The sequence below is a fragment of the Girardinichthys multiradiatus genome, chromosome 5 (assembly GCF_021462225.1).
Source record: "Girardinichthys multiradiatus isolate DD_20200921_A chromosome 5, DD_fGirMul_XY1, whole genome shotgun sequence".
Classification (NCBI taxonomy): Eukaryota; Metazoa; Chordata; class Actinopteri; order Cyprinodontiformes; family Goodeidae; genus Girardinichthys; species Girardinichthys multiradiatus.
The window spans coordinates 49854460-49864018 of record NC_061798.1 but is presented as its reverse complement, the minus strand read 5'-3'; positions in this window follow the sequence as shown (position 1 = coordinate 49864018).

Genomic DNA, 9559 nt, shown 5'->3' with positions numbered 1-9559 from the left:
ATAATACATTTCCCCATTACATAAAACAAAATAAATATTTAAAACAAATTTTTAGCTTCTTTTGTCATTTATCTATTTACTTCAAGATTTACTTATTTATTTACATCAAGTTTCATTTATATATTGTGCAGCAACCTCAATATTTTGCAGCTAGTTCCTGTTTTATTGCACTGAAATTCGCTGTTTCGCTGCACTCTGACCAGACCTGCCCCACAGAGAAAGCTCGGACTCCTCATTTGAATATAGGAACATTAAATAAAAAGAGCTTGAAATAAAAAAATAAAGTAAAATATTAAAAGTCCCTGAATTAAATATAGTAGTTTCACAAAATAAATAAAAAAAACAAATTGCTTTCTCCAGGGAAGGCATGATGCAGGATTGAGGAGATCCTCGAAATACTTCTTCCACTGCCCGACAATGTCCCCAGCTGAGGTCAGCAGTTCCCCACCCCCATTGTAAATAGTGTTGGCGAAGCACTGATTCCCTCTTCTGAGGTTCTGGACGGTTTGCCAGAATCGCTTTGCGGCTGACCAGTAGTACTTCTCCATGGCCTCAGCAAACTCCTCCCAGGCTCAAGTTTTTGCCACTGCCATAGCCCGGGCCACAGCCCGCTTGGCCTCATGGTACCCGTCAGCTGCCTCAGGAGTCCCACAAGCCAACCACAGCTGATACAACTCCTCTTTCAGCTTGACAGCATCCCTTACTGCTGGTGTCCACCGCCGGGTTCGGTGATTGCCACCGCGACAGGCACCACAGACCATACAGCCTCAGCTACGGGCGGCAGCATCAGCAATAAAGGTGGAGAACTTAGTCCACTCAGATTCTATGTCTCCAACCTCTCCCGAAATCTGATCAAAGCTCTCTTGGAGGTGGAAGTTGAATACATCCCTGGTCAAGGGCTCTGCCAGATGTTCCCAGCAGACCCTCACTTTATGTTTGGGCCCACCAAGTCTGTCCAGCCTCCTCCTCTTCCAGCAGATCCAACTCACCACCAGGTGGTGATCGGTGGACAGCTAAGCCTCTTCTAACCCGAGTGTCCAAGACATGTGACTGAAGGTCCAAAGACATGACTACAAAGTCGATCCTCGACCTTATACCTAGGGTGTCCTGGTGCCAACACAACCAAACCCACCCTCTCCCCTTGTGCCACTCCAGAGTAGAAGAGAGTCCAACCCCTCTTGAGGATCTAGGTTCCAGAGCCCACGCTGTGCATGGAGGTCAACCCGACTATTTCTTGCCAATATCTCTCGACCTCCCGCACCAGCTCAGGCTCCTTCCCCCCCAGCAGGGTGACATTGCATGTCCCAAGAGCCAGTTTAAGCATCTGGAGATTGGGTCATCGAGCTCTCCACCTTTGTCCGCTGCCCGATCCTCTTTGCACCAGTCCGTCATGGTTCCTCCTGCAGGTGGTGGGCCCACTGGGGAAATGTTATTAATTTGTTAATAACACTATTTAATTTTTAATGCAATGGCTCTCCATACTTACTTTGCAGGTATCATTGCACTTTATGTGCACATACTCAGTATTAAGGAGCAAGCATAAAGCAGCATAAAGCTGGCAGAAAGTAGCAGAAAGCAACAGTTTTGTCAGCAAGGACACATTTATATTTTAATACTAGATTATAAACCCCAGATAAACGGGGTGGTTTGTTTTAGAAAGGGCATCTGATGTAAAACTTACATTTTTTAAATCAAACAAGGATAAGTGTTTCTTTAAGGTTCCATCAGGACCTCCTTTAGTACTACCTGTAGTACAGCCAGTAGTACTGCCTGCAGCACTGTAGGAAAACATGATGCTAAAGACAATGAGATAGGGAAAATGGAAGGTTGATTAGGATGCAGCAAGAGAAAAAGAAAAGCAAAAGTAAGACTAAGTTGAAGGTTTAGGAATATAGTGAATTTAAATAATTATATTATTTAGAGAAGTTGTTTGTGTTTAATCTGCATATGTGTCGGCTTGTTGTTATAAAACAGCAGTATGTGAATTTACTCTTTCTTGTATTGTTCTATAATACCACAGCTCACCAGACAGATATTCATAAAACAATAACTGATACAAACTGAGAGCTGATTAGCTACAAAGTCTTGATAATCAGGTGGAGCCCCGACTCAATAACTTTGATCTAAATTACTAACTTTGTTAATAATTGCCTTTGGCACTCATTAAGTTATTGTTGCCCAAATCAAACCTATTGGTGCATAACACCATTGAGCAGATAAATATTCATAAAACAAATTAATAGAAATAACATAAAAACAAAATTAAATAAACAAAAACAAAAAACATCTTTAAATTGATTAATTTGACATAAAGATCCAACCAGCAAATAAGTGTTGTTAAACTGGTCCAAGCGTTTAATATTTATCTGTCCAATGACATGACAATGGTCTGTAGTCCAGAACCTTCAAAAAGATCATGTCCAAGATTAAGCCACAGAAATAGTGTCAGACAATTTATTCCTCTAAGATGGTCATGGTTGAACCAATTCTCAGCTGGTCAAGGTGTTTAAGAGGTTGCCTCATTCTAAAGACTCAAATTCAGTTTTCTCTGAGCCAGGATGAGAGTTTCTTAGGATTCCTGTTCAGTTAGGAGTAGGCTAGAAAAAAAATGTTCACTTCTCAGAAAGAATTTCTTTTAAATAAGTGCATATTTCAGGATGATGTTACCCTAATGGTAACACATTTACTTCCAAATTTACAGCACTCGACCAGTTTGTCTTTTTTGTGACAGACAGATTTATCAGATGGATTTTATGTCTTTTATGTTCTAATTAGCATTAACCCCCTATTTTAATATTTTACTGATGTCCTGTGATTTTTATATTCTTTATGTCTTATGTTGTGTTGCACTTTGTGACTAAACTTGTGAAAAGGCATCATTCATTCATTCATTCATTAGTCATGATCAGTAGCTAATTCATGTGTCAAAGGTCCTTACATTACCTTCTAAAAAAACTGTCACGGTCTGAACTAGTTTTGGACCATGATGCAAACAGTCTCTTGGGCTCAGCATTTTGAAAACAGATCTTCTTTAATTCAGGCTCAAAGATAAGCACTTACAAAGTTGTAAGAGATTCACAGGCAACATAATCCAAAGGAACTCCAGGACAGACGTGACAACATGACAAGCATGAAATTAGGAACCAGCGAAGAATAATTAGAAGAACCAGGTATAGAAGCGGCAGGGGGGAAAGTATATATATATATATATATATATATATATATATATATATATATATATATATTTTTTTTTTTTTTTTTTTTTTTTTTTTTCCCCCAATTGTTAAAGAACTGCCATGTATGAAGCAATGATAAACCATTTTCTGATGCATAACTTTTCATCTTCAGTTTCCGTCTTTTCTTTTGAACAAATAAGTTATTGTTCTCTGCATTGTGGTCAAGTTTTGATTTCATTTAAATAAAAAATAAAAAATGTCTGTTTGGTTGTTTTCGCAGTTTTTATATAAAAGTCTGTAGATGGTAAGTGATTTATTGTTCTGTCCTAACGCAAGCGGCAATTTTTTATGTCTGTGCACCACCTGTGTAAAATCTCCCAGTCCATTAAATCAAACGCACCGATCTCCTTGGCAACCACTCTGTTTTGGAGGTAAGCGCGCATGCGCTCTCATGTAGTGTATGTGAAATCTCTGGTCATAAGCGGTGTCTTCGAGCTGCACTGTGTTTTTGTAATTCAGCAAAATAACATGAAACACAACTAGTTACTCTCCCTTTGCTTTTAACTGGGGTATTTAGCAGCGAGCAGACAGACATTAAACGTAACGGTGCTCGTTTTAAAGGCTGGCCGTTCACAAAAACCTCGAGCTCCTAGGGGAGAGAAGCAAAGCAAGAGCATTGAGGCTCCAGCATAGCAGAACAGTTCAGAAACTATTTGGAATGAGTGGAAAAAAGCTATATTTATAAACAGATTAAGCCGTGTTTTAGACGGCCTATTGGTATCTTCTTTGTGTGCTCGTGAGTTTTTGCAGCCGTTAACTGGTTCTGGATGACGGCTTCATAGCAGACAGCCGTTCTTCCCTCTTCCCAGTACTGCATACTGGCGCAAAATCTTTTAGTGGTATGGAGTACCGGACCGTACCTTTGACCCCTGATAGCAGGGAGAGAAGGAAAGTGGACCAATGAGGGTGAAGCTAGGGTAATCAGAGGAGAAGTGGAAACAGGTGCAGGAACTGGCTGTGGAAACTGAGGGAATGAATGGTTACTACGGTGACAAGAACTAGGAAACACAGGGACACGAGACAAAAGAAATTATAAATAACCAAAGGGAAACTAGAATCTAAGGATAACAAACACTAACTGATAAAGAAGAGCAGGGAAGCAAAAACCAATCACAACAAATACCAAATTAACCGGGGAAAGCAGGGAAAGCGAAGACCTAGAATCACTATTAACTAAAACATAAACAATAAGTGGAACTAACCCTGGCGAGGAAACAAATAACTATAAACTATAACTTGTCGGAAGTAACTTAAACAGTAGAGACTAATACGGAGAACTATACTACAAATAAGGCTGGGGAGAACTACTAATATAAAAGGGAAATGAAAACTGAGTAAATAACAACTGAAGACAAGAGGAGAGACTACTAGGGGAACAGTGAAGAGGAAAGGTAGAACAAAGTAAACAGAAGGAATCAATAAACATAGCTATTAAACCAGTAGAAATACTAAACAGCCCAAAAAGAAAACCAACACAAAACCCACAGATCCTGACAAAAACTTTAAATTAAAACAAAACACGAATAGAATATTGAAAAAACAAAATCAGCAAATAAAAACAATATATATCAGAAAATACTAAGCCTTTACATTTATGCATTTGGAAGGAGTGAAAAATGTGAAATTGTGAGTCTTACAGTTAAAATAGACTCGGGTAAAATTTCAGCCCATGGCCATTATCAGGGCACCGCCCTGCAGAGGCAGTGTAAACGCTCTTATTGGCCATAAAGGGAGCTACTGCGGAGACTGGTACTGTTTATATTGTGTCAAAATAAGGTGAGATCTTTCTATGCAATCCATGCAACATTTAGTAACTGCTCACAGTTAACTCCATAAAAGTTACAATAAATATCCTTATAGCCTTATGTGTAATCCATGCAATAATTAGTAAAACACACAGTTGAAGCAGTGAGGAGTGAAACAAGCATGTTCTCATATTCTGGAGCTGAGAGACTGGAGAGGCCTGTGTGGAGCCACATATTATCTGCCAAATGTTATCTGTCTTATCTTTTGCAAAAATATAAACAAGTATATCCAAAGAAATGATGTATGATGATTTTACATTCTTTCATAAGTATTGAATAGAATTAGTAGTCTTTGATTAACAAGTTAAAAGATGTATGATTGAAATGTGGTTAAGAACTGAGAATTAGAGGAAAAACATTAAGGTTTGACATTCTCAATCAGCTATATATGAAAGAAATATAACATTAATCATTTGTAAAGCATGAATAAAAAGAATGAAGTGATGGTTTTGCAACAGTGTTTTAAAGTGAATGCTGAAAGCTGAAGAATGAAATGTATAATACTGTGTAAAGTTTAAAACTGAGCAGATTAGGGAAAGAACTGGAGGATGACTGGGAGTGATGAGAGCTAGCTGCATGCTGACAGTGATGGGAGGATGCGATTACAGACCAGCGTGGCTATTTTTGGCATCTCCAAGGCTGAGAAGCAGAATCAGTAGGTCACAATGACCATGACGAAAGTATTGAGCAATGATCAAGAAGCTGAGCTGAAAAGGTTGCGCAATAACTAAGAAGCCTAATAAGGGCCTGACCGGTGAAAGCATCAAGTGCTATAAAAACAATGCTGAGAGCAGAAACAGGGTTGTTTCCTCGCAGAAGACCAGCGAACAAGATTGGACAGAGAAGATAAGCTTGGATGGAAAAGGAACAGAGACACAGCCCAACTGATCGACTGCATTAAAAAGAGGATCAACCCGTGAGCCCAGAAAGGACTGTGCCTCAAAATTAAGAATCTGATTTCATCTAAAGCCTTTTTATCCAGACAAGAGAAGTGAACTTGATCAGTGAACAGCTGATTGATCTAAGTTTCAGATTTCTGGAAGTCCTGAATCAATCTCATTTATGTCTCCGGGTTTCTTTCAACTCTTCAGCCTCTGGAAACTACTGTCTTCGGAGACATATAACAACAAAGATCCTGTTTAACCATCAAAGCATGGAGCATCCGTGCCTGCCACCTAAAGGAAGAAAACTGAAGATTAAGTCGTATTCCCTTCAAGAAACCACTCGTTACCAGAAGAATCTTCTCCATCAGGTGCATGGATGAGCCTCCGTCTTCAAAGCCTCTCCAAACTCACCAATTTCAGCATCAGGGAAAGACAGGTTGAGTTGATTGATTCATTTCTATTATTGAAATTATTTTGTGTTGCCGAATTTAAGCTGTTACTGACCCCTGCAAAAGCGTTACTAATTAAAGAAAGCATATAAAATTCTAGTTAAATCATGGACATTCAATTATTTGAGTCACCTTATTTTTGGTTTTTCATTGGTGGTAAAAAGTCTTGTTGCCTGGTTCTAAGATATTTTAGGAGGTTTTTATAGGTTTCCTTAGTCAAGTTTGTTAAAACAGCGCCCTTGGGGCTCGTGCTGAGTTCCTCCCTTGGCCTCCCATCAGATCTGGAAATTCACAGCAACTCTTTTTGGCCTTCTATATATTTTTTCAATGTTCCCAAAGCAAAATCGCAAATGTAGTGATATTTGTTGCAATTACACTAAACTGCTGCTCATCTACCTTCTAAACCTGGCTTCAACACCTTTCCTATACCTTCATGGTATGGCATATGAGTTTTAACTCTCCATATTCACTTAATTGGGCAGAGTAAATTCCTGATACAAAACAATCCTGTATAGCTGCTTGAGTTATCTGTTTCTATTATGCTTATTTCTGTGACAATTTATTATGCCACAGATGGCAGCCGTGGTACTTCGCTCTCTTGTAATTTACATGTTTTTGTGTGTTTATTCTCTGCCACCAATCTGCAGTCACTTTCACTAGAGAGGAACTAACATAATGAGAAAGGTAACAGAAAGGTAACACCGGTTGCAGGACAGGACAAACCCCTACCACTTTCGCCCCCTTGATCATGTTGTAATTATGAATATGAATATATATTATTTAATATTAATACTTTATTATTTTATTAAATAATATTTCGGTCTGTTAAGGGTTGTCCTGTGAATACCAGCCCAGTAAGGCGATGATATTAGGACAAAATAGAAAGGTGTGAGACGAGCTCTGACATTATTGAACAGCAAAACTCTGCACATATATGGAATGAATTCACACAATTTCTTAAAATACAAGAAATTATTAACAAAAATAAGTCAACTCAAAGTCAAACATATTTCAATCAACAAAGTCTTTACTTTGCTAAAACAATCCAACTAAACTACCAAGCAGAATTAAAGGATAACGAAGACTAATGGACTATGTACAATATAAACAAAGTGATCAAAGATGGTTGAAAATCATGACCAAAAGAGTGATGCAACATTACCATGTAATGTTATTTATGTTTTAGAACCAAGAGTTATCTCAAAGAATCTGGAAGTGAAGTTAAGTTTGTCTTGGAACCAACTCAGGCAATAATCAGCAACATTTAGACAACCATTCACAATGTAAGATCAGATAAAATAGTATTTTAATAAAATAATATCTTAAAGATTGATTTGTTGAATAAAACCTTCTGGATGACCAATTCTCAACAATGTTTAATTAGCTGCTTTTATTTATTAAAATAATATTTAAAAATATATTATTTTGAATAAGAAATTGGCTTAATGGTGTTTACTTAATTTTCTAGTTTGGTAAAATAATATTTAGGGAAATATTATTTTACTGGTTTGAAAACTAACAACCTTTTTGGGTAAATGAACTTTAGCAGGCAAGCACGTGTTCTTAGCTGTTAGTAGTTAAAGCTAACAAAAGAAGCTTATAGCTTATCATCAGAATCACACATATACCTTTAAAATACCACTAATAAAAAGGGGTTCAAATGCATAAGCTTGGATGGCATGTTATGGCCAATCTTCTTTGTTTAAAATCACCCTTTAAATAAAGTTTGTCTTAACTTTAAAAAATACACAAACACAGAACACATAAACCGAGCACATGTGCTTACAGCTAATCTGCTAGCACTAAGATGGCTGAGTTTAACACAAACAAAACGAAAAATGTTTAGATTATTTCATTCTAAATTACTTCTCTCTGCCCAAACCTAACCTCTTACGTGAACCGTGTTGAGGAAAAGTTGTCCAGAGCGACGAAGTTTGAAGAAAGCATCCACAGTGAACAAAGGGTTAATTGCAGCTAACCTTCGTAGCTGTGCGGTGGGGTGGCTCGTTCTGTCGGCCAGCCAAACTGCACATTACAGCTGTAGCCACGGTGATGCGATCCCATTGTCCTTCCTTCTGACCGGGAAAACTGCTCCACTCGGCGTTGTAGAGACAGGGTCTCTGCCGGGAACTCTCTGGAACACCGTTTGTTTCTGTAGACCTCAGAGAGAAAGTCAAGCAACGCTTGTACCTTAATTACCCCGTTCATGAATGAATACCGGATACACAAACAGCAATTCATTCCTACTTAACTTAGTGCATATGATCGCGTGATCGTGTGACACTCTTGGATCCAGTTTGAAGATTTTTGTCTGTTTGCCATCAAAGAGACATTAGCGCGCTGTGTCCCTCAGTCCAGTTCCTCTGGGGAAGCATGTGGAAGAGATCAGCTTGTTGCAAAAGCGGTGATTTTATTTGGACAGTGACGTCACGGGAAATCCGCTGTTACCCCTTTTCCTGGCTGTGCTGGAAGTATATTAATATGATTTATTTTGAAATTTCAGAAAAGCTCATACTGGCCATTTATGCTGTCCCCATGGCAATATTTATCTATCTTTTAATCTAAAGTTTATATATCTATAGTTAATGTTGGTGCAATGTGAGTGCTTGAAACCAAAGTCAAATTTATTTTTTGTGCACAAAAACTTGGCCAATATTGCTGATTGTGATTCTGATCACTCCTATTTTATTTTTCATCACAATGGCTGAGGCATTTTGATGCTTTAGGTGATGTACAGGTCCTTCTCAAAATATGAACATATTGTGATAAAGTTCATTATTTTCCATAATGTTATGATGAAAATTTAACATTTATATATTTTAGATTCATTGCACACTAACTGAAATATTTCAGGTCTTTTATTGTCTTAATACGGATGATTTTGGCATACAGCTCATGAAAACCCAAAATTCCTATCTCACAAAATTAGCATATTTCATCCGACCAATAAAATAAAAGTGTTTTTAATACAAAAAACGTCAACCTTCAAATAATCATGTACAGTTATGCACTCAATACTTGGTCGGGAATCCTTTTGCAGAAATGACTGCTTCAATGCGGCGTGGCATGGAGGCAATCAGCCTGTGGCACTGCTGAGGTCTTATGGAGGCCCAGGATGCTTCGATAGCGGCCTTTAGCTCATTCAGAGTGTTGGGTCTTGAGTCTCTCAACGTTCTCTTCACAAC